The sequence below is a fragment of the Eleutherodactylus coqui genome, chromosome 1 (assembly GCF_035609145.1).
Source record: "Eleutherodactylus coqui strain aEleCoq1 chromosome 1, aEleCoq1.hap1, whole genome shotgun sequence".
NCBI classification, from domain to species: domain Eukaryota; kingdom Metazoa; phylum Chordata; class Amphibia; order Anura; family Eleutherodactylidae; genus Eleutherodactylus; species Eleutherodactylus coqui.
In genome coordinates, this window is record NC_089837.1 from 264,973,604 (window position 1) to 265,000,494 (window position 26,891).

The window sequence follows — 26,891 nt, forward strand, 5'->3', positions numbered from 1 at the left end:
CCAATCCTGACTTTGCTGTGGAGCTGTACACTGCACCCACTGATAGTATGGGGGGGCCATTGCATACAACAATCACTCACCCCTAGTAGAACTATGAGTGATAATGACAGCCCAGCAATATATTCAGCAAGATAATCATTGGCCGCACACAGCAAGGGTGTCACAGGAATGTCTGCATAACACTGTCACACTTCCATGACCTGCTTTGTCTCCAGTTTTATTGCCAACAGAACATGTATGGGACCTTCTCGGACGCCGACTTCGACAGCCTACAAGTTAACATGATTTAGAGGCTTTTTTACAGCAAATGAAGACTAGTATGCCATAGGATACCATACAGAACCTGTATGCCTTTATGCCTGCCTGTATCACACGTTTCCAGGCTAGAGGTGATACAAGAGTGTACTAGAGTCTCCCTTCAAGTGTTCCGTTTTCTGTAGTAAATGATCCTTTTGCTCTGATATTATAATCACTTACTTATATTAACCCCTTCACGACCAAGGACCTACCGGTACGCCCTGTGGCCGCGGGGTATGTATGAAAAAAGGTTGCGAGCGTCAGCTGTTTATAACAGCTGACACCCGTGGACAATAGCCGCAAGCGGCTATTAACCATTTAAATGCCGCTGTCAATTCTGACAGCGGCATTTAAATCCCCCGAACGATGTTCAGGGGTCCCGCACGGCCCCCCGCGGTGAGATCGGGGGAGCAGTGCAGGTGTCATGCCAGCCGGGGGCCTAATGAATGGCCCCAGGGCTGCCTTAACAGACTGCCTATCAAGCCATCCACACAGGGTGGCTTGATAGACTGCCTGTCAAAAAGCAGTATGACGTAATGCTATAGCATTACGTCATACTGCAGGAGCAATCAAAGCATCGCATCTTAAAGTCCCCCAGGGGGATTTCAAAGTAATGTAAATAAAAAATCAATAAAGTTTTTTTTAATTGAAAGAAAAAAAAAGTTGTAAAAGTTTATTAAATCACCCCCCTTTTGCCATATCTATTATTAAAAAATCTAAATAATAAATTAAAAATATGTATTTGGTATCGCCGTGTCTGTAAAAGTCCGAACTATCAAAGTAGCACATTATTTTTCGCGCACGGTGAACATCGATCGGAAAAAAAAATAAAGAACGCCAGAAATGCACCTTTTTAGTTACCCTGTCTCCCAGAAAAAACACAATAAAAAGCGATCAAAAAGTCGTATGTATTCCAAAATGGTAAACTACAGGACATCCCGCAAAAAATGAGACCTTTGCTCAACTACGTCGACGGAAAAATAAAAAAGTTATTGCGCGCACAAAATGACCGCAGAAAATAATTGAAAAAACTTAATGTCTTTGAAAAAAAAAAGAGGAGTTTAGTAAAAAAAAAAAAATGGTACTTTAAATAGCACCATTGAAAAATACAACTCGTCCCGCCAAAAACAAGCCCCCAAACAGCGACGTCGATGATAAATAAAGGAGTTATGATTTTTTTAAAGGGGGAGGAAAAAACGAAAATGCAAGAAGAAAAATGGCCGCGTCATTAATGTTACAATCACACATAGAAGGTGTCATTCAATTCCTACAACTCCTTCTTTGACAATGAATGTTGAACCAGAATGACCAGAGCCATTCACTTTAATGTATCTTGATATTTTTTTTATCTAACTGCTGAATTGTGTATAATATTTAATAAGATCATCAAAGCATTCAGTGCGAATGAAGTATGTGTGCAAAGTACATACTTGTCCTTGCACAAAGAATAAACAAGTCAAGAATTTTTTTTCTTAACTATTTTTTTTATTTTTACTAATACCCAATTGACCTCCACTGCCAAAAAGTGAGAGAGATTTGACATCTCAAAATTATATGTAACATTTGTCATGCGCTGCGGAATATGTTGGCGCTATACAAATAAAGATTATTATTATTATTATTATTATTAATATGAGACACATTCTTCTAAATTGGTACTCAAAATTGTTCATGAAATTGTTAAACAGCTTTTATACCTAATTAGAACATTGTTGTACTTAGAATACTTTAGGGCTTATCAAAGCCAATTTAACATATTTTGATTTATAAGAAAAAGATTTATATTTAATTTTTATATCCTGCTTTAATCTTTTCATGACCAAGGGTCATTGATGCGACTGCGCCCAAGTTACACTCTGCAGTTCTGGAATTGACACTTTCCAAAAAATCATAATTAGTTTTTTTTTCTGGGGAAATATCTACATGAGGGCTTGTTTTTTGCAGTACGAGTTGTATTTTTCAGTGTTATCATTTAACCCCTTAGTGACAGCCCTATCGTAAAACTACGTCCTGCTATTGCAGGACGTGTATGGAGAGAGGTAGCGGCGCTATCTCCCTCCATACAGCGCGGGCATCAGCTGTTTATTACAGCTGACACCCGCGGGCAATAGCTGTGCTCGGCCCTTCGGCCGATCGCGGCTATAAACCCTTTAAATACCGCTGTCAATTCTGACAGCGGCATTTAAATCCCCCGAACGCTGTTCGGGGGTCCCGCACGGCCCCCCCGCGGCGAGATAGGGGGACCGTGCAGGTGTCATGGCAGCCGGGGGCCTAATGAATGGCCCCAGGGCTGCCTTAGCAGACTGCCTATCAAGCCATCCACACAGGGTGGCTTGAAAGACTGCCTGTAAAAAAGCAGTATGACGTAATGCTATAGCATTACGTCATACTGCAGGAGCGATCAAAGCATCGCATGTTAAAGTCCCCCAGGGGGACTTCAAAGTAATGTAAAAAAAAATAATCAATGAAGTTTTTTTAATTGTTAAAAAAAAAGTTATAAGTTTAAATCGCCCCCCTTTTGCCATATCCATTATTAAAAAATCAAAATCAAATAAAAATATGTATTTGATATCACCGCGTCCGTAAAAGTCCGAACTATCAAAGTAGTGAATTATTTTTCCCGCACGGTGAACATCGTCCGAAAAAAAAAAAAAAGAACGCCGGAAATACACTTTTTTAGTTACCCTGTCTCCCAGAAAAAACGCAATAAAAAGCGAACAAAAAGTCGTATGTATTCCAAATTGATACTATCGGAAACTTCAGGACATCCCACAAAAAAATGAGCCCTTGCTTAACTACGTCGACGAAAAAAAAAAAAAGGTATTGCGCGCACAAAATGACCGCAGAAAATAATTTAAAAAAATTAAATATCTTAAAAAAAAATAAAAGTACTACAGCAAAAAAAAAAATACTATACAAGTTTGGTATCGTAGTAATCATACTGACCCATAGAATAAAAATAGGCCGTTTTTGTTGCAATTTGTGTGCTGTAGAAACAGGACGCACCGAAAGATGGTGGAATGTCGTTTTTTTTTTCCATATTTCTCCGCTAAGAATTTTTAAAAAGTTTTTCAGTAAATTATATGGTGCAATAAATAGTGCCATTGAAAAATACAACTCATCCCGCACATACAGCGACGTCGATGGATAAATAAAGGAGCTACGATTTTTTTAAAAGGGAGTAGGAAGAAACAAAAATGGAAAAAAGCAAAAAAAAGCTCCGTCACTAAGGGGTTAATGTTCCATATAAAGTATTGGAAGACTTTAAAAAATTCCTACGTGTGGCTGAAATTGGGAAAAAAACACAATTGCACCATTTTGGGAGGGTTTTATTTTTACAGTGTTTATGGTGCAGTAAAAATGACGTCTTTATTCTGTGAGTCAGTATGATTACAGCAATATTAAATTTAGGGCTAATGGCCATTGCCGGATTATGCCCATAGCCAAATAGCTCAATGTTCACGTTGCGGAATTCCATTGCGGAATTCTGCAGCGTGAAGTAACCTGCTGCATGTCCTATTTGCCGGGGGAATACACGCAGACGGCTTCCATTGGAGTCAATAGAAGATGCCTGTCACGCTATACTCCCGAAGTATAGCGTGAATACGCGCTCCGCCGGCCGCGTCATAAGACACTGCCAGCGCGATATGCGCTGTACTGCGCATGTGCACTGGCGTGTCATGCGGGAGCTGCACAGCAAATTCAGAGGCAAGTATGGGGTCTTTGGGGGGGGGGGGGGGATCGCCGTGACGGACTCCGCTGCAGTACTCAGCTAGCGGGGCCCGTCACGGCTGTGGGCATGGGCCCTTATAGAGATCTTATGCAGTACTCTGCAAAAAAAAAACTTTTAATAATGTAATAAGAACAGAGATTGCTTTCTGCCACCATATTTTGACCGCCATAACTTTTTCCCTCCCCCCTGTGTATAGGATCATGTAAAAGGCTTTTTTTTTTTTGCGTTGTGACATGTACCAATTTTGATGGTTTTTTTTATTCAGCTTTTACTTTGAGATGGAGTGACCAAAAAAGTGCAAGTCTGAAATTCCTTATTCTTTTCTAACGGAGTTTACCCTGCAAGATTAATTATTGTAATATTTTCAATAAACTGGACTTCTGCAGATTTATCAATTATCAATTTTTAGATTTATTTTTTTTTCCAAAGTCTGCGAAAGGGTGTTTTTTTTTTTTTTTTTTTTTTGTTTTTTTTTTACAATTGTTAAATCTTTATTTTACTCATTTGTACTTGAGAATGCTCACTTCTGCCATGACACCTGGATGGCTCCCCCAGGATTTTGTTACTTTGGGACATTTAAGTGCCGCTATCAGAACGGACAGTGGCATTTAACCCTTTCCAATCCACTGTCTGACGTCTAAAGACATTATGATTTAAGGCTGTACGGCTCCGATGTTCGAAGACATCCGTTGGGGTTCTCTTACTGTATATTGCCAGCCTCCCTGCTGTTGGAGCCTATCCAACATGTCACCTCATGCAATACTGGCTTTAGTCAGCAGATAGCGCCGTTTTATAACGGCATAAAAAGAGTAAGCCCCCTAGGAAAATCTGGATACAAATTGGATTGGAAAGGGTTAAAGGATTAACAGCTGTGATCAGAGTTCTCTTCAATTATGGCTCTTGCAGGGGGTGTCGGCTGTCAGCCCGTGGATGGCTATAGATGTCCTAACTGCACAAGGTTAACCCTTTCCAATCCAGTGTCTGACGTCTGAAGACATTATGATTTAAGGCTGTACAGATCCGATGTTGTAAGACATCCGTTGGGGCACTCTTACTGTATATTGCCAGCCTCTCTGCTGTCGGAGCCTATCCAACGTGTCACCTCATGCAGTACTGGCTTTAGCCAGCAGATAGCGCCTTTGTAGAATGGCAGAAAAAGAGTAAGCCCCCCTAGGAAAACCAGGACACAAATTGGATTGGAAAGGGTTAAAGATGAGGTTCAAACGAAGAGCATCTTTAAGCCTGGGTTCACACAGGGCAGACTTGCCGCAGTTTTGGCGCAGATTGCCGTTGCATATCCGCACTGCGGCAAAACCGCTGCGTTTGCAGTGCAATGCAGCACAAATGAGATTTGCCAAAAAGCTGTTCTCACAGTGCAGATTTTTTCCGCACAGCCGCAGTGCGGAAATGCAACTGCGGCACGGTTTTAAAAGATGCAGCATGTTCATTCTACAGTCTTTTCCGCAGCGCTTTTTTGTCCATAGACCTCTATGGACGCAGCCAAATGCGCTGCGGAAAAAAACACTTGCGGATTTTTCCGCACGAAATTAACCTTTGAAGCGGTTTTGCCGCAGAAGCAGTTCTTCTGCGGCAAAACCGCGACAGAAAAACCGCAGCAAATCCGCCCTGTGTGAACCTAGCCTTAGACACAAAAAAGTGAATAAGAGTGTGTGTATAGCTAGTATGGAAAAAGTACCTGGACAATGCTCTCTTGCTTACAGTGAATTTGATCTGGTTTCCACTTTCTTAGAAGTTTCCTTAGCTGTGCATATTCAAGTAATTATGTTTTGGTTACATAAGATCATTTTGCCTAAATAGCTAAATACATATAGATGAAACATTGCAAACCTGGGAATAAGAATATACATCAGCTGTTGGTTAGAGTCATTAAAACTGTAACGTAATTTTCCTTTCTTTTCACAGATCATGCTAGTTGTTAAAGACGTATCTGGATGAGACTTGCATCTCCAGGAAACATTAAAGATCACATTTGACAAGCACTACTAACATAGTGTACTATTAAATGACTGCTTTTGGACTAGCTTCAGGTAAGGAAACCTAGACTGATGTATTTGAAATGGGGAAAAGACAACTGACTGCGCTCGTGGGGTTAATGATTTTTATTATTATAACAGAGCGAGGCGTTTCGAAGGACATATACCGCCTTTATCAAGCTCAATGAGACTGATGTATGATGAGTTTTTGTGTAGTATTTTGTAGTTGTTTTCATTCTGGTGGACTATTCACTTACACTGTATGTACAGTTTATGCCTAGTTCATTAGAAGTGGCCCAAAGCCTGTGATGATAACGAAAGTCCCCTAAATGTACATAACTGGTTTCTTCCAGTGTCCTCATTGGTGAAATGGAATTATTAACCCACAACTGGCATGCTGTCTCATGGCACTATTTCACCAGCAATCTTTGTCTACTAATAAAACATTCTTCCAGTGTGCAATACATCAATTTTAAATGTTAGTGAAGCAAAATAATTTCTTTTAAAAGAATTTCTTTGAATGTGCACTTTATACAATTTTGTACTGTGGAGAACAATTCGGATCTGCTCTAGGTCTTAGATTGTGTAATGTTTGTATGATGAAACCACTTTAATTGAGTACCCTTTTAGATCGTTCATGGGCAATAGTAGTGAGGTTTTTAAAGTACCATATGAATGCAGCAAAATGCCCTGTTTGCGTCTTGAATTCAAATCCTAACAATATAAGATCTTGTTGAATAAAGAATGTCACAGTAGTCCATTGAACCCCGACTTATAACTAAGAAATATTGTGCCATGTGTCTAACGAATGCATGAAAAGAACACTTAGCTTATCTACTGTGTTTATTAGGAGAATGTTGGCCTGACCTCTCGCTGCCCATCTCCCAGTGCTGGCAGCCGCAGCGTACAGGTGAATACCACAGTAGCCATCTTTTAATAAATCAGAAGCAGGCACACTTCCTTATGAGTACAGCAATCACTACTCCTTTTTCTATGGGTATATTAGAAAAAAATGAAACTGCTGTTTTGTGCTATTTTGTCTTAGTAGCCACTTGGCAGTATATTATAGCGACAAATCTGTTTTATGAAGGAAAAAACAAAACTAGAACCAGCAAAGTAGAAAAAGGTTTGTGAATCGGGCAAAATCCACAGGAGTCACAATCTGTTTTCATTTGCCATGTTCCCTATTGAATTAAATGAGGTAGATGGCACAAAAATGCCAATTTACAGATTTTGGCATTAATGAAAAATTAGTGTTTTCCTTTTTACGTGCAGCTAAGACTAGCTTCACATAGTGTTAGGTGCTAGGAAGTGCTCCCACAGTATACATATAAAATACCCATATAATTAAATTAGCTGATATAACAGATGTTACCCAAGTTATTTTAGTACAGGTGTTTATCTGTTGTTCACGTAGAAAATTTTATGAAGCCGTGGTTACTTCGGAGGAACCGAGGAATAAAATATGTATACACATAGAGGAGTGTCAGATTCTCCTCAGACTGCATGTACCGATGTCCCTCTGCAGAATGTGCCACCCCCCCCCCCTACTGAGGTAGATTCTCCTCAGTGTATATACACAGAGAGGTGATGTAGATTCTCCTCAGTATGCAAATTATTTCCCTAAGTTTTATGGTTTCTGAGAAAAGAACTATCTTATGTATTGTGGATTTTCACACAGTTTTTCACTCTTAGAATTGAATACTGTTACAAACACTTTTTATTTTTCCTATTGAGGACCTAAAGAATGGTCGTGGCAAATTTCACATTTGTACAACACCAGGACATTGGAGAATTAGTGGCGAGTTAGGCAGTAAGGGATTTCACATACAATTAAAAAAAGAAAATTACATAATATAATGTTAGACAGATATACAAGTTTCCTTTTTGCTAATGAGTATCTAAGGCGACTATGCTATTCTGTCCTGCAAAAATAGCAGAAACAATTGGAAACTTGGCCAAAGAGAGACTTAGGCCCAATGTCCACTTGCACGCACTGATTCCACTGCTGAATCCCACAACGGTATCCGTGCATGCCTGCGGACATGGAGAGGAAAAGACAGTTTCTCCGGATCCAGCGCGGGTCTCCTCCGTCGCGGCTGGATCTTTCTTTAGCACGGTGGATGTGGCCGGGTGTGTCGGCAGACGCGCCTGGCGCATGCGCAGTGCTTTTTTGGAATAATCTCCTGCTTTCCCGGGGATCCGTGGCACGTCCACAGTATCAGGTGCGGGCAGTCCGTGGATCGGACCACTTTCATTGACTTCAGTGGAAGCCGTCCGCGCAGCATCCGCAGGAAAATGGAGCATGCTGCTATTTCTTCCCGCACGTGCGATCCGTATGCTGGGGAAAAAAATCACATCTGCATGCTTTTCGCTTGTGGGCGCCCATGCATCCCTGTGTGTAGCTTAATTTGCGGATCTCCCACGCAGGTGCCCTGCGCAGGTTCCGCAAATCAGATCCGCCCTTGGACATTGGGCCTAAGGTTTGCATCTTTGGTCTCGATTTGACTATTTAACGCCTGGATGGACAGGCTGGGTGCACACTGAAACACTTTGACAGTGGCGCCAGTATTGCAAATGAGCATGTTGCAGAAGTTCACAGCAAGTATAGGCAGTATGATTCTCTAGGCCAGTGATGGCGAACCTTTTAGAGACCGAGTGCCCAAACTGCAACCCAAAACCGACTTAGCCCCAGTGCGAATAGTGACCCACCCCAGAGCGGCTTTAGTGGTTATAGTGACCCCACACAGCGGCCCCAGCGGTAATAGTGACACCACATCGTGGCCCCAGTCGTAATAGGGACATCCCACAGTGACCCCCCATGAGTAATAGTGACACCACACAGAGGTCTCAGTGGTAATAGTGACATCCCACAGTGACCCCCCAGTAGTAATAGTGACACCACACAGAGGTCTCAGTGGTAATAGCGACATCCCACAGTGGCCCCCAGTAGTAATAGCGACATCCCATAGTGGCCCCTGTAGTAATAGCGCCCCCCTCTGAGACCCAAATCCCCCCCCCACCTCCTCTGCTTGGTGCTGTTGCTGCCACTGATCCCAGGAGCACAATGTGATGTGCTGCCGGACACCTTCTCTCCCCTGCTCTCGCGGAACCAAGTAGGAGATGTGAGGGGAGGGGGGAGGAGGATCCCGGCTGCACACTGACATCATAATGTGCCCCGGGATCAGCGCCTCTAGCAGCGCTGCTGAGTGAATACTAGAGATGAGCGAACGTACTCGGATAAGCACTACTCGTCCGAGTAATGTGCTTTATCCGAGTATCTCTCCGCTCGTCCTGAAAGATTCGGGACGCGCTGCGGAGCGGGGAGCTGCAGGGGAGAGTGGGGAGGAACGGAGGGGAGATCTTTCTCTCCTTCTCTCCCGCCCGCTCTGCCCCGCTCCCCGCTGCGACTCACCTGTCAGCAGCGGAGCGCCCCGAATCTTTCAGGACGAGCGGAGAGATACTCGGATAAAGCACATTACTCGGACGAGTAGTGCTTATCCGAGTACGTTCGCTCATCTCTAGTGAATACCAGTAGGGGAGCTGCGGCACCCCTGCTAGTATTCACTAATGTGGTGAGCGGCCGACAGCGGCGAGTGCCAGCTGGGAAGGCTCTGAGTGCCGCCTCTGGCATGCATGCTATAGGTTTGCCACCACTGCTCTAGGCTATCCCATCTCAGTATTGGGACACAGTTTTGTAAAGTAATTTACTATTTTGTTTTCTGCTAGTCAAACTACTAATGACCACTTGTCAGTTAGTATGTGAGTGCTTTTGGTGCTCCACCCCTGGTGATATCATTGCTCTGCTCCGTTGTGATGTCATCAAAGTTCCTACAACATATATAAAACACACAGCCTCACCGACAGAAGAACAACACCGTTAGGGCTCTTGAGAAGGGGAAGGCAAAAATAACAAAATGAGAATACAACTAAGCCATTATTATCTCAGACACAACTCTACGGTCCTGACAGAAGACAGCAATCTACCGTCACCTTGGAGATCCGGTGGACTGAAGGACCTGTGGTGACGCCACTTCTGTGGGAGGAGCCATTGTGCAGTTTGGTAGAAAGTACTGTATACTTGATAAACCAACAGCACCTACTATCAGGACCTGTGATAATGTCACATGACCAAGGGTGATCACTGTATCCAAGAGTCTGGTGATGTGTGGAATAGCAGAGCTGTGTGTGTGTGATTGAATCAGGTTGTAGCAGAGCTGTGTGTGTGATGTGTGGGATTAGGATGGATGTACAATGTAGGAGAGCTGTGTATGTAATGTGTGGGGATTAAGATGGATGTAGTAGAGCTGTGTTTGTAATGTGTGGGAATCATAATGAATGTACAATGTAGTAGTGCCGTGTGTGTAATGTGTGGGAATCAAGATAGTTGTACTACAGTTGTGTGTGGCATGTAGTAGAGCTGTGTGTGCAATGTGTTGTGTGTGTAATGTGTGGGGTCAGGTTGGATGTAGTAGAGCTGTGTGTGCAATGCATGTACCATGTAACACAGCTGTGCGGCGCATTGCGCCACCAGAAACACTGGTACTATAATTTTCTAATAATTACTAGTATCCTAGTTTTGAGTAAGGTAACGGAGATCTAATATGGGCCTACCGCAATAATCCACAGCAAAAATCCAAGGCTGAGCCTTAGAATTCTGCTGATCGCTGACTTTTAGCAGGGCCGCACGCTGAGTTCTCAGCGGGATACCGCTGATACTATCGTTTCAGCTGGTATCCTGCTTGGAGAACAAATCACGGGTATGCAGAAGACAAGCAGTCCAGCTTCTCTTCTGCATAGCCTGCTTGGAGCGCTCAGCTGTACACTAGCTGAATGCTCCGCGAAGACAATATCTGTATGCAGAAAACAAGCGGCCCCGCTTGTCTTCTGTATACCCCGCTCGGAGCACTCAGCTGTATAGAACAGCTGAGCGCTCCGAGAAGAGAACAGTTGTATACAGAAGATAGCGGCCCCTCTTGTCTTCTGTATACCCTGCTCGGAGCACTCGGCTGTATAGAACAGCTGAGCGCTCCGAGAAGAGAACAGCTGTATACAGAAGATTGGGGTCCCGCTTGTCTTCTGTATACAGCATGAGCTTCATTTGTACACTAATAAGCTGTTAAGCAGCTAATTAGCCACTTAAGTGCTTATGCAAAGTGAACGCTAAAAACTGTCACTCAAACTGCCGTTTGAGCAAATTTTGAGCGATCATCTTGCTGTGTAAATGCACACAATTATTATATTCACAGAGAGGGCAGCACAAGTCAAACTAAAAGTTGAAAAAGCCCTATTCACAGACGTGACTTGGTTAAAATAATAGATTTTATTAAGTTTTATCTAAAAAAACACACAATTGGGCACAACAAAAGACACAACACAAACTCCAAGTTGTAATGGAAAGACGTTAGCCCACCTAATGGTTAGTTGGAAATAGGTTGGTGGGTTTCAATAGTACAACTTGGTATTACTTCTGATACTCCGTATTTCTTAATGTCGCACATCAGTTAGGAATACAGACTACACAGGGGCTGTTCATAGGTTTTCCAAAAAACAGACCCCCAGTTGGATATCTGTAGTTTTGTTAATGTAATGACAGTATTCGACCAGAGATTCTCAGGTTGCGGAGAGATGATATTCAACCTGAGGAAGTGAATATCTCTGTCAAAATTTCTGCCTACTGAGCTGAAAAAATTTTTTAACAGCTCAAACGGACAGAATGTCAAAGATTTTGATTTTAGTCAATTTTTTTATTCCTTATAAACAGTACTCCTGCTCATGGCGACAATGTTTGAGCAGAAACTTTCCGGTTGCGAAAAAGTGATATTCAACCTAGGAAAGTAGTTATCTCTGTCAGAACTTACTGCTTAGTGAGCTGGAAAACATGAACCGCTCAGAAGGACAGTGTGTCAGGGATTTGAATTGTCAATGTTTTTACTCATTATGAACAGTACTCCCACTCTACGCGTTTCACCACTGTGTATACGTGGATCCTCAGGAGACTTAGTACTTGGAGAGTAATAATAACAGTAATGTTTCCAGAGTTGTGGTAGTAAATCGTTAGGGTATCACTCAATAGTTAGAGTATCACTAAAATATTTAATCCTCAATCAGAGAGTGAGCTCTTAGCGTTCAATTTGAGCTAGTCGGGTTTAGCCTCGATAAAGGGATAGTTAAAGGTTGTAGATACGAGGTTATTTATTTCGGATGTTAAACCCTTCTCTATCAGTCTCACTTCAAATTGTCCTATGCCAGGTATAATGGTCAATAGGATCTCTTTTCAATGAGAGTAGGGATAGAAAGTACTACATGCATGAGATTCCTGGGTTTGGAATTTTGGTCTGGAGGTAATAATACCTAGCAGATCCAAATTCCTATAATTGGGTGAAGGAGGTTTCAAGTCCTAAAGTCCTTAACTACTCATGCAAATGCATGCAATAAGGCAATTAGCGTAGCAGGACAAGGAGTCAATCCTCCCTAGGTATAGAGGAGTATTTTTCCCTACACCCTCCTTTCTCTTTTTCCCCTTTCTTTTTTTCCCCCTTCCCCTCTTTCCCAGTAAGCTCAAGATTACTGCATGGACTGCAATCCCTACAAAAAGATAGAGAGCTCAAGAGGTCAGAGCATGACATAGAGTAGTTCCCATCGCCTTGATGGTAGGCTAGGGAGTGGGGGCCGTCAGGAAAAGTGATGCTTAAATAGCTCATAGCCACACCTCATAATGGGTTAGCCCATTCATGGTAGCCAGTCATATTCTACCAGGAAGTAAATAAAGACCATATGGAATGGTCTCACGCTGATCTCAGTTGTTTAGTAAGCGTGGAAGGCCGAACAATAGCAGCCCTCCATCTAATCGAACATGTGTTACAACAACCTACCTGTCGATCAGTGTATATGATTGTGGATAAGATGTTAGATACACTATACGATCGTGGAAGCGCGCCGGAGAGGCGTTGTTGTAGAGCTGACGTCACGTCGTTGTTGATGCTCCGACGTGATCACGCGCGTGCGTCTGACGTCAGGGCGCTCCTAGTCCCGGAAACTCCCGAACGACTAGTATTGAGATGCGCCGGCGTCACGACGCAGAGCGTCCTACGTCAGCGCGTTACCTGTCTCCAGGACAACTGGGTAAACAGCATACTTCCTACCAGTGTTTGCCCTAATGACATATAAGGGGGCGGTGATCTGCAATGCCGGGGTGTGACTACGTCCTACGACAGTGTGTTACCTGTCTCCAGGACAACTAAATAAACAGCATATTTCCAACCATCGCTTACCCCGATGACATATAAGGGGGCGATGATCTGCGATGTCGGGATGTGACCCGGGTCTATGACCCTCCGCCTTGGAGCCAATGAAGAAGGTAATCCAAGGGCATACATTAATCCCACTTTAATAGTGGAATGTCGTCATGTCTGAAAATATCAACCGCTGTTCAGATCAACATAAAGTTGGAACAGCCTATTGATGTTGTATTAATTATTCTAAGAGAATCTCAATTATATTTTGGGTCATTTGTTGTAGATGATAGAGACTCTCATGCGGAATCTAGTTCAATAGTCACCTTGATATCACGTGGATTTAAAGGGAAACTTGGCCAGGTTATTAAATTAGATCAGATGAAAATAAACCTGATAGTATAGATGCGTTCTTAAATTATTTCGTTGCCAGGACCATTGGTCCTAAGGAATGATGGCCAAGAAAAGGTAAGTAAATCTTTATAAACAAGGTGACCCTAGTTGTCAGAGGGTTGAGGCAATAGACAGATACTTAGTGTTTCCCTATAAGAAGCAGTTGAACAGGAGTTGTTCATTCAGTCCTGACGGTTGGAGGGTCTCGCAGCGATATATCCATCCTGCCTCTTTTTGAAGAAGCAGGGAATCCATGTCTCCTCTTCTTCCGTCAGGTCTCACCATTTCCATACCCTGGAATTTCAAGCAATTTGGGTCGCCCCCGTGCTGTTGCCAAACATGGGTGGCTACCGATGTAACTTCATTCCTTTCTACGTTGCCGATATGTGCGAGGATTCTGCGGCGAAATTGTTGACGAGTTTTCCCTATATATTGCTTTTGGCATTTACAGGTGATGAGATAAACCACATTCATGCTTGTACAGTTAATAAAATCTCGTATTGAGTACTCTCTTCCTGTTTTTGTTGATTTGAAAGCATCCCCTTTTTAAATAAACTTGCATGCTAAGCATTTAGAGCAGGTGAAGGTGCCCCTTGGGATTGAGCGAGATAGCCAATCACCCTGTGGTTTTGAAGGTTTAAGAAAACTTTTCACTAGATGGTCTTTGATATTTCTGCCGCGTCGGTAGGTTATTTTTGGGTAGGGTGGAATAAAGGTTTGTATATCTTGGTCATTCCGAAGAATGTCCCAATATGATCTTAGGATATCAAGAACCCTTTTCTGCCCCGTATCAAATGTACCGACAATGCGCATTTCTTTTTTGTTTTCACGTTTTTTCGGAATTAGTAATTCATTCCTTTTACAGGCACGTGCGTGTTCTTCTGCTTGATTAAGGACTTGCGCTGGATATCCTCTTTTTTCGAACCTCTCTCTTAATTTCTGGCATTCGATGTTGAATGTTTCGTCTTCAGAGCAGTTCCGCCTTATTCTGAGATACTGCCCTTTGGGGATGCCATTTCTGAGGGGTTCAGGATGGAAGCTGTTCCAGGACAGCAAGCTATTTGTTGCCGTTATTTTCCGATACAAACTAGAGGAGAGTTTACCATCCGGTTGAACCTCAACGGATATGTCCAAGAAGGTCATAGACGATCTACTGATATCTGCTGTGAATCGGAGATTGATGTCATTATTGTTCAACCAATTCACGAAATTTTGGAACTCGAGTTTTGTCCCCGTCCACAGAATCAGTACATCGTCTATGTATCTGATCCAGGTCAAGATGTTTTTTGACCATTCCAGATTTTCAGTGGAGAACACGCATTTTTCTTCCCACCAGCCCAGGAGCAAATTTGCGTAAGTTGGGGCACATGACGTCCCCATCGCGGTGCCCCTGAGCTGGTGGAAAAATTTCCTGTCAAACAGAAAATAGTTATGTGAAAGAATGAAATTCAAAAGCTGTAATATGAATTCATTCTGTGCCTGATAGTGAATACCTCGTTGGGATAGGAAATGCGCTATGGCTTGTAAGCCCACTTCATGAGGGATCGAGCTGTAGAGAGCCTCGACATCCAAGCTCGCCAACCACGTATCGGGACTTACCGAAATCCCTTCAAGTTGACGCAGGACGTCCATCGTGTCCTGTGCAAAAGAGGGTAGTGCAGAGACAAATGGTCTCAATACACGATCCACATAAATGCTAGCATTTTGGGTAAGATTGTTAATGCCGGACACGATTGGACGTCCTTTTAAGGGACTGGTCCCTTTGTGAATTTTGGGTAGGGTATAGAAAGTCGCTATTCTAGGGCTTGTTGGTGTCATAAACTTGAATTCAGATTCGCTAATACACTTCAATTCTTTGGCAGCACACAAAATTTTGTTAAGTGCTGTCTGGAAAATGAGTGTAGGGTCTTCCCTAAGTATGGCGTATGTGGTTCGGTCATCAAGGAGATCCATACACATTTGTATGTATTTGTCCTTGTCGAGTAGAACCACATTTCCGCCTTTATCAGACGGCTTGATAACAATGTTTTCGTTGTTTTCCAAGGTCCTTAATGCCGATTTCTCAGATCGTGTCATATTTGGAGGTTTTTTGTGTTCAAATTTGATCTTCCTGAGATCCCTTGTAACTAGTTTCTCAAAAAGATCCAGTTCCGAGCAATTGATAGCTGGTGGGTTGGATTTATTCTTGGGTTTGCAATCCGTACATGCTGCGGGCCTTATCATTTCATCTTCTAGACTCTGGAGTTCTCTAATTGCCGGAATATCAGCAATAGCCACTCCAAGATCATTTGCCAGCTTACGGTCCTGGAGGGAGAAGTACTTCTTCCAGCGTAACTTCCTCACGAAGAGGGAGATGTCCTTTGTCCAGACGAACGGCTCATAGCGGGTCGTCGGGACAAAGGACAGCCCCCTCTCCAGAACGGCAATCTCATGCTTAGTGAGTGTATGTGTTGATAGGTTGACAATTTTCATTTTGTCACCCGATGACACATCTCTCCTTACTTGCTGAGGTGGCTCGAGCATGTTTGATATTGTCAGTAATTTGTTTGTTGTTCTCGGCGTCCCCTCAAAAAATACTGCGAGATGGGAAAATCCTGAGGGTGTTGTTGATTAGAACGCGCTCGCCCTCTACCACGTCCGCGGGTTCTGCCGCGTCCGTGGTTAGGTCGAGGGTGATTACTCGTATACACTAATCTAGACCCTTCGCTATCAGATTGCTCCGCTTCCGATGAACTGGGTTCAGTTTCAGAACCTCTATTTCCCCCAAAATAGGCTCTGTTTTCCCGAAAGTCGGCAAGATCGCGCAAAAACAGGGAATGTTTCCTATCTTTTATATGCTGGGTGTATTTAGCGATATTTTCCTGTAAGTTTTTTTCCAAGGTAGGGTATTCTGGATCTGCTAATAGTGTTTTGGATTTTTCTATCAGCTCATCCAGTCGTTTCTGATCTTTGATGAGTGTATTTTTTTCTTCCTCAATCAAGAGCTTTATCAGCCTGAGCGATGATTCTGTCGCTTCTACCTCCCATTTTTTAAGGAACTCAGGGTTACGACAGCGAACCGGGGGTAGTACAGGATTCCTCAAACCCCTTGGTACTATCCTATGCTCTTCATATTTAGATAATCCTTGTATTTCCCACCAGCATCGGACGTATTCCCTGTATACCTTAGTTAGCTCTTTAAAGACTGTCCGAATTGAGATGTTAGTCGAGTTCGAGGTATAACCCTCCTCAGAAAAAACTGAATTTGCCTCAGTCAACCACTCTGTAGTACAAATATTCCGCGAGACAAAACCTGCCATTAATATTAATTAAATTATATTCACAGAGAGGGCAGCACAAGTCAAACTAAAAGTTGAAAAAGCCCTATTCACAGACGTGACTTGGTTAAAATAATAGATTTTATTAAGTTTTATCTAAAAAAACACACAATTGGGCACAACAAAAGACACAACACAAACTCCAAGTTGTAATGGAAAGACGTTAGCCCACCTAATGGTTAGTTGGAAATAGGTTGGTGGGTTTCAATAGTACAACTTGGTATTACTTCTGATACTCCGTATTTCTTAATGTCGCACATCAGTTAGGAATACAGACTACACAGGGGCTGTTCATAGGTTTTCCAAAAAACAGACCCCCAGTTGGATATCTGTAGTTTTGTTAATGTAATGACAGTATTCGACCAGAGATTCTCAGGTTGCGGAGAGATGATATTCAACCTGAGGAAGTGAATATCTCTGTCAAAATTTCTGCCTACTGAGCTGAAAAAATTTTTTAACAGCTCAAACGGACAGAATGTCAAAGATTTTGATTTTAGTCAATTTTTTTATTCCTTATAAACAGTACTCCTGCTCATGGCGACAATGTTTGAGCAGAAACTTTCCGGTTGCGAAAAAGTGATATTCAACCTAGGAAAGTAGTTATCTCTGTCAGAACTTACTGCTTAGTGAGCTGGAAAACATGAACCGCTCAGAAGGACAGTGTGTCAGGGATTTGAATTGTCAATGTTTTTACTCATTATGAACAGTACTCCCACTCTACGCGTTTCACCACTGTGTATACGTGGATCCTCAGGAGACTTAGTACTTGGAGAGTAATAATAACAGTAATGTTTCCAGAGTTGTGGTAGTAAATCGTTAGGGTATCACTCAATAGTTAGAGTATCACTAAAATATTTAATCCTCAATCAGAGAGTGAGCTCTTAGCGTTCAATTTGAGCTAGTCGGGTTTAGCCTCGATAAAGGGATAGTTAAAGGTTGTAGATACGAGGTTATTTATTTCGGATGTTAAACCCTTCTTCTCTATCAGTCTCACTTCAAATTGTCCTATGCCAGGTATAATGGTCAATAGGATCTCTTTTCAATGAGAGTAGGGATAGAAAGTACTACATGCATGAGATTCCTGGGTTTGGAATTTTGGTCTGGGGGTAATAATACCTAGCAGATCCAAATTCCTATAATTGGGTGAAGGAGGTTTCAAGTCCTAAAGTCCTTAACTACTCATGCAAATGCATGCAATAAGGCAATTAGCGTAGCAGGACAAGGAGTCAATCCTCCCTAGGTATAGAGGAGTATTTTTCCCTACACCCTCCTTTCTCTTTTTCCCCTTTCTTTTTTTCCCCCTTCCCCTCTTTCCCAGTAAGCTCAAGATTACTGCATGGACTGCAATCCCTACAAAAAGATAGAGAGCTCAAGAGGTCAGAGCATGACATAGAGTAGTTCCCATCGCCTTGATGGTAGGCTAGGGAGTGGGGGCCGTAAGGAAAAGTGATGCTTAAATAGCTCATAGCCACACCTCATAATGGGTTAGCCCATTCATGGTAGCCAATCATATTCTACCAGGAAGTAAATAAAGACCATATGGAATGGTCTCACGCTGATCTCTTCAAAAAGAGGCAGGATGGATATATCGCTGCGAGACCCTCCAACCGTCAGGACTGAATGAACAACTCCTGTTCAACTGCTTCTTATAGGGAAACACTAAGTATCTGTCTATTGCCTCAACCCTCTGACAACTAGGGTCACCTTGTTTATAAAGATTTACTTACCTTTTCTTGGCCATCATTCCTTAGGACCAATGGTCCTGGCAACGAAATAATTTAAGAACGCATCTATACTATCAGGTTTATTTTCATCTGATCTAATTTAATAACCTGGCCAAGTTTCCCTTTAAATCCACGTGATATCAAGGTGACTATTGAACTAGATTCCGCATGAGAGTCTCTATCATCTACAACAAATGACCCAAAATATAATTGAGATTCTCTTAGAATAATTAATACAACATCAATAGGCTGTTCCAACTTTATGTTGATCTGAACAGCGGTTGATATTTTCAGACATGACGACATTCCACTATTAAAGTGGGATTAATGTATGCCCTTGGATTACCTTCTTCATTGGCTCCAAGGCGGAGGGTCATAGACCCGGGTCACATCCCGACATCGCAGATCATCGCCCCCTTATATGTCATCGGGGTAAGCGATGGTTGGAAATATGCTGTTTATTTAGTTGTCCTGGAGACAGGTAACACACTGTCGTAGGACGTAGTCACACCCCGGCATTGCAGATCACCGCCCCCTTATATGTCATTAGGGCAAACACTGGTAGGAAGTATGCTGTTTACCCAGTTGTCCTGGAGACAGGTAACGCGCTGACGTAAGACGCTCTGCGTCGTGACGCCGGCGCATCTCAATACTAGTCGTTCGGGAGTTTCCGGGACTAGGAGCGCCCTGACGTCAGACGCACGCGCGTGATCACGTCGGAGCATCAACAACGACGTGACGTCAGCTCTACAACAACGCCTCTCCGGCGCGCTTCCACGATCGTATAGTGTATCTAACATCTTATCCACAATCATATACACTGATCGACAGGTAGGTTGTTGTAACACATGTTCGATTAGATGGAGGGCTGCTATTGTTCGGCCTTCCACGCTTACTAAACAACTGAGATCAGCGTGAGACCATTCCATATGGTCTTTATTTACTTCCTGGTAGAATATGATTGGCTACCATGAATGGGCTAACCCATTATGAGGTGTGGCTATGAGCTATTTAAGCATCACTTTTCCTGACGGCCCCCACTCCCTAGCCTACCATCAAGGCGATGGGAACTACTCTATGTCATGCTCTGACCTCTTGAGCTCTCTATCTTTTTGTAGGGATTGCAGTCCATGCAGTAATCTTGAGCTTACTGGGAAAGAGGGGAAGGGGGAAAAAAAGAAAGGGGAAAAAGAGAAAGGAGGGTGTAGGGAAAAATACTCCTCTATACCTAGGGAGGATTGACTCCTTGTCCTGCTACGCTAATTGCCTTATTGCATGCATTTGCATGAGTAGTTAAGGACTTTAGGACTTGAAACCTCCTTCACCCAATTATAGGAATTTGGATCTGCTAGGTATTATTACCTCCAGACCAAAATTCCAAACCCAGGAATCTCATGCATGTAGTACTTTCTATCCCTACTCTCATTGAAAAGAGATCCTATTGACCATTATACCTGGCATAGGACAATTTGAAGTGAGACTGATAGAGAAGAAGGGTTTAACATCCGAAATAAATAACCTCGTATCTACAACCTTTAACTATCCCTTTATCGAGGCTAAACCCGACTAGCTCAAATTGAACGCTAAGAGCTCACTCTCTGATTGAGGATTAAATATTTTAGTGATACTCTAACTATTGAGTGATACCCTAACGATTTACTACCACAACTCTGGAAACATTACTGTTATTATTACTCTCCAAGTACTAAGTCTCCTGAGGATCCACGTATACACAGTGGTGAAACGCGTAGAGTGGGAGTACTGTTCATAATGAGTAAAAACATTGACAATTCAAATCCCTGACACACTGTCCTTCTGAGCGGTTCATGTTTTCCAGCTCACTAAGCAGTAAGTTCTGACAGAGATAACTACTTTCCTAGGTTGAATATCACTTTTTCGCAACCGGAAAGTTTCTGCTCAAACATTGTCGCCATGAGCAGGAGTACTGTTTATAAGGAATAAAAAAATTGACTAAAATCAAAATCTTTGACATTCTGTCCGTTTGAGCTGTTAAAAAATTTTTTCAGCTCAGTAGGCAGAAATTTTGACAGAGATATTCACTTCCTCAGGTTGAATATCATCTCTCCGCAACCTGAGAATCTCTGGTCGAATACTGTCATTACATTAACAAAACTACAGATATCCAACTGGGGGTCTGTTTTTTGGAAAACCTATGAACAGCCCCTGTGTAGTCTGTATTCCTAACTGATGTGCGACATTAAGAAATACGGAGTATCAGAAGTAATACCAAGTTGTACTATTGAAACCCACCAACCTATTTCCAACTAACCATTAGGTGGGCTAACGTCTTTCCATTACAACTTGGAGTTTGTGTTGTGTCTTTTGTTGTGCCCAATTGTGTGTTTTTTTTTAGATAAAACTTAACCACACAATTATTATCGCTCAAAAAATGTCTTTTGAGCGACTTTTGAACGAGAATCGTTGCGTCTAAATGGGCCTTAAAGCTTACTTTCCTTGCCACGTCACTTATTATCTCATCTACATAAAATGAGATTCGTTTTTTTTTCCTGTATTCTTAGCTGAAGTAAAAGCATTGCCTTTAATGTTATTACCTCACAGATTTCTAAGATGTTTTTTTTTTTTCTTAATTTTGCAATGATTGAGGCATAGACGCATAACTAAAACCACACATATACTCTTTTTTTATTCGTCATTTGCAGTATTGAGTACACATTAAAGGCCATATCAGTAGGGAACATACATTCACTCCAGATTATGTCATGTGCGTATATTCATGTGACAGCTGGCTAAACTTAGAAGCTGCCACATTAGTACAGCTCTACATGATCTACTGAGATTGATGGCTTTGTTGCTGGTGGTTCAGAGGTTAGGGTGCTTTTACACAGAACGTCCTACTGCCCAAAACGCCATCCTAGCGATAATTGATGTGGTTTTTTTTACACAGAAATGATTATTGCTAGTGAATGGAGGCGGAGTGGGCCGGGGATGCTTCCGACCCGCCTATCTCCATTCACTATTCAGATGTAAAGGACTGCTTGTTTATGCGGCCCGTCTGTCGGTTAGTTTTATGCATACAGGAACTGAATGTACGAGAAGTGAACCAATTCTTGTTCATCATTCAGTCGGGGCATGCATTTACACTAATGATAATCGTTCATATTACTGCTCAATGCGGCAATCTGAACGATTTATTGGCCCGTGTAAAAGTGACTCAAGATATTGAACTTACTGCTGTGACTTGAGCTGGGGCATGAAACTCAAAATGCATTCTTTTCCCTGCCATAACCTCCACTTATGCATACAGTTGTCCGTTTCTTTTATTTGCAACTGCAATTTTCAGTCCAATGCCTTTGCTTGCTCAGAATTTAACAGTGTTGTACTGAATTTGCCACATCTGGGGCTGTTTTGAAGAACCTAGTAGGAGTAAGTGCCTGTAGATATGACAGTTTAGTAAAGGCCCTTTTACACGACTATTATCGTTCTTCCGCGGGGCTTTGAACGATAATCGTCCTATGTAACAGCATACAGAAAGTGAACGACTGGACAAGAATCGTCCAGTTGTTTACTTTTAAGCAGCTTAAAATCCAAACAACACGTGGTCTGGTATAAACGGCAGACGCTCAGTACTGAACGGCCGCTGCTTACTGGGAATTGAGAAGAGCGAGGAGAGAATGCTCCTCCAGCTCTGTCAGTGATCCAGCGATGCTTGCTCCTGTGCAGAGCAAGCATCACAGGGACTAGTGCTGGGCATCGTTTGCCCAACACTCATATGTAAAAGGGCCAGAAGAAAATTGAGTTGTTCAAATGAGCGAGTGGGGGAAAAAATAAAGTGTCCTATACATTGATTTGTCTGATCAACAACTTGCCCTGCATTGCTCATTATTCTCATGTGCAGAGTATTACGTATGCAGTGATCAGTAAGGCCACTCTGACCTGGCTGTTTTCGGACGCAGGTTTCTGCGTTCGGCGGTTTTTAATGCACCCCATCCTATGGATGGGTGATGAGGTGCATTAAAGAAAGCAAAAATAGAGCAGACAGCTCTCGAAAATCGCCTTTATAGAAAACGCTACATTCGTCGCACGTCTGTGCGGTGCATGGAAATCAGTAGGAGCATTGTATTGCGATTAATTACGGTAAGAAGCGCATGTGTGAGCGTGGCCTGTCTACCAGAGTACATAGTACATTGATAGAACTAGTTATCTAGCTAACGATTAAACTGAGCATGACGCACCAACATTTTAGCACAACAATGCCTGTCAGTCCTGCTGGGACGTGTCATCAGTATGCCATAAATATGAGGCAGGATGACTCTCAGAAATGTTTATCTTTCTGAAGAGCCACTAGCTTCACATTCAGTGTCTTGTATGCGTAGTAAAAGTGTTTACAGATGTATGGCTGTCCTCGCAGACAAAATATCGAAGCTGCTGTTTTCGTCTAGTACATTTTCCCTCATTGTTGAAATTCTATCCATGTTCAGCTATGAAGCTGATGTCATTTATGGTGAATGTGCTTTTTCCACTTTCCAGGGGAGGGTTTGAGGTTTTTTTTTCTCAATGTGAAACAAGTGTCAAGGGCGCCACGGCAACTCTTGCGTCTGCCAAGAATGTGCCTATTTTTAAACACTGTGGATCAAATATCAGCAATGTGGGTTCCAAATCCTTATCTGTGTGTAGAAGGAAGCACTCCTCTGTGTAGTCTACAAATGGGAATGCCTCTACTTGTCCATGTTTACATTGCAGCTCCGCATGCTTCAGTAATTATAGGAATGGTACCAGAGGGAAAAGGGGGATGGGAGGACAGGATGCTATATGAGGTAAAGTTTGCTTTGAAAGTTGGTGAATGAAAAGGAACTCTGTCTGGGAAAGTAGTTTAAAAGAAGGAAGGGAGGGAGAGTTTCATCCACACAGGGAAATACTCTGTGCTTTACATCTACTTCACTGCATAGAAACCAGATGGCCAGCTGGAACACCCGCTCCGAAAATGGAGAAGCCAAACATATGGCTGATGGTCGAGAGAGGCATTTTAAAGCCAGAGCATTTCTTAGTGCTTCACATTACAGACTGTTATGTCATTGCCAAGCTAAGTGCTTAATACCCACTGTGGTCATCAGGCATACACTTACACAAATGACTTAGCTCTTCGTTGGCAAAAAAGAAGTTGACATCATCGGTTAGTTTTTCTAAATCATCCCTTTTCTTTCCTGTGCTGCAGTAGGGGGAGGTAGTTAATTATCCACTTGTGTTTTATTTGCATTAATTTCCGGTCTGTTCGTTTAGTATCTGTGACAGGGTACTGCTGATGTACGTGGCACTGGGAGATGTTGTTTTGGGATATCTGGGCAGCCCTAAGGCCTATGTTATCTACGGAACTGCTGAGCTCATTCATCTTTTTTTCACGGCCATTTCCTTTTATTTTCAGCCAAATCTGTCAAGCCTGACAGCCGAGTAATTTGAGCCAGAGAAAGGGCAGAGCTCCAGGTCCTTTCCACAAAGCAATTCCTCTCCTCCCCTCCTGGGAAGACTCTGAACTTGGCCTGCTTTATGCAGATGGATTTGTTGAGTCATGTGAGATCATTTGCACAAAAATATATAGTGAGTTAGCGGCAACCAGTAAAATGAACAGATAGAATGCAGCAAACTAAAGGAAATGCTTTAGAGAGGTTTGCTTACTAAAAACGGCTGATGAATTAGTTTAATATTATATCAACCCCCCCCCCCCAAAAAAAAAGATATATATATATATATATATAGTGTGTGTGTGTGTGTGTATATATATGTGTATATATATATATATATCTAAAATAGCTCACAAAGATGAATACAGAAATCTGGTTTTATATATCTGTAAGCATAAGCAGCTGTTAAATGACGTTCAGTCTGAAGATTTGACTGTTGTCAGCGGAGCTATAAAAGTCTTTCTAACTTGTTCTTAAGTGCTAAACTATTGTGTTTTTTTTATGATAAATATGCATGGTTGATGTAGTGTAACTTCTTGAGCCTGGGACCTATATAGATAGAGTGGATTCCCTGTGCGATCCATAGGACTCCTTGCTTTGGTGGCTTGCTGTGTGATTAGATTTTTTCACTCTGAAGATCCGATGACCAGCCGTGTGTTGTTCTGCTGTTCTGAGGCTGACTTAAAATATAATTAAACCTGCATGAAAATTATCCCTTCAAGAACCAGACAGAAGAATGTGGTGTAGATTCTTTCTTGAATAAGGTAATGTCTATTTCACAGAAAGAGGTGGGGCCAATCTAGTGAGCTAACTCAACACATCTATAAAAGGGAAAGAGAGAAGGCAAGTATCTTTCTCCAACATGATGATGTGTGCAATAAAGCAGCCCATGCTCATGTCTGCCTTCATTGCAGCTATTTTTTTCTCCTGACAGAGAGAGAGCATGAGGAGTTATACTTGTATTATCTGCTACAGTGTATTATATCCTGTAGTCTCTTCAAAAATTACAGAAGGTGCAACTAAAAAATAAAATGTCATCATTATGTAAAGTCACTCTACACATTGTAGGGAGCCTATAACTTTCTATCAGTGGAACCAGGTTTTTCTGTTGGCGTGGCATAGTTTCTACTCGGAATTTCATTTTACAGTGTATATGTGATTATAATAGAGTACATAAAATGTTGAGTAGCTTCAGTTTTCTACTGGTTGCTTAGTGAAATCTGTGTACAGTTTATAGAAACAATTACAAACTTCATAGCTGAGTTCCTATAATGCAATAACCTTTGCTTCACTTCATTCTGGGCAGCATGGATTCATTATCCTTCTTTTAGAAGAGCAAAGCTACTATTAATAAGTTTGTCCTGATCATATAGCATTCTTTGATCTAACTCAAAACTCATGTTAAAGCCAAGGGTCTTTCTACATGGAGCAATCAATCACCGGAACGAACTATAGCCGTTTGCGTTCAAATGATGTCCGTTACATGCGCAGATAATCGTAAAAAAAAATTTTTTCGTGTTTTTTTTTTTTTTTAATCAAAACTCGTTCGTCTGTCAGGGAAGTCGAAATGCCTAGGAGTTGTCTGCAAATGACTGAATGATCGCTCAGACACCTAGTGCGAGAGAGAGATACAGAGATTGATTTTATATATATATATATATATATATATATATATATATATATATATATATATATATATATATATATATATATATATATATATATATATATATATATATACACACACAAAAGGTATGGAGACACTTGGGAAACGGTTGGGAACTCCATCCTGTGTGTGCCATTATGAAAGCTACCGTTTTAGAACCAGGACAATTATTTTCAAATGGAAAGGGGTGCATGTCACATGTATCTGATAGAATTTGATATGGAATCCAAATCTGTGTTAAATGTCATATACCTTTTATTCCTGCCAAAGTTCTTAATTTTTCCATGATATGGAACACATATTCATTGTTTTCAAGGCTAGTCTTGCACAAGTGTCCTGGATCCGCAGTTGTATGTGCAGCACACTCTGGATTTTCACTCTGTAAACCCTGGGCTTGACCTAACTCCACAGGTGGAAGTCCAAAGGGGTGAGATACAGCGAGCACGGGAGTCACTCCACCAGGCCACGACCTCCAATCCACTTCCCTGGTAATCTCTGATCCAAAAACTCGCGGAAATCATGTCCATGTTGTGGGGCGGCACCATCCTGCTGGAAGATCACTGGGAATGTGCTGTCTTCATTCACACTTCATAACAATTGCAGATACTTGACAGCAGTGAGGTTACAGTCAATGAAGAATGGGCCTACTATCTTCATTCCCCCACATACCACGGCTCAACCATGACTTTCTGTGTGTCAGCCATGTTGAATGGATCTGTCCAGTGCAGTTTTGTGTCGTACCAGTAGCGAAGGTTTGTTTTGTTCAGTTCATCTCCCTGTTCAAGTACAAGTTTGCGTCATCACTGAACAGTATCATCTCTGTAAAATATATGTCCCGTTGCAAATGATTTTACACCCATTCTGCAAATTTAACACAGCGATTTAAGATCGTTCTCATTGTGATGATGCAGCAACTGGATCTTGTACGGGTGCCATTTGTGAATAGCCAGTACCTGCCCGATGGTGCTTTGACTCACCCCGCTCTCCTGTGACAGATGCCGAGTGCTATGATGTGGGCTCTTGCAGAAGGATGTCAAAATGGCTATTGTTGTTGCTTTTTTCCTGTGGCAGTTTTGTTATGTTCACTTTTTGGC

General features: G+C 42.1%; 1 protein-coding gene across 1 annotated transcript in view; it reads left to right on the forward strand.

The window, feature by feature from the left end:
* BACH2 (BTB domain and CNC homolog 2) overlaps positions 1 to 26,891 on the forward strand; it is a 412,122-nt gene that overhangs the window by 76,648 nt on the left and 308,583 nt on the right. The window contains exon 2 of the mRNA XM_066608426.1: positions 5,954 to 6,078. The gene's annotated coding sequence lies outside the window, so the exon portion shown is untranslated. The remainder of the gene's footprint in view (positions 1 to 5,953; positions 6,079 to 26,891) is intronic.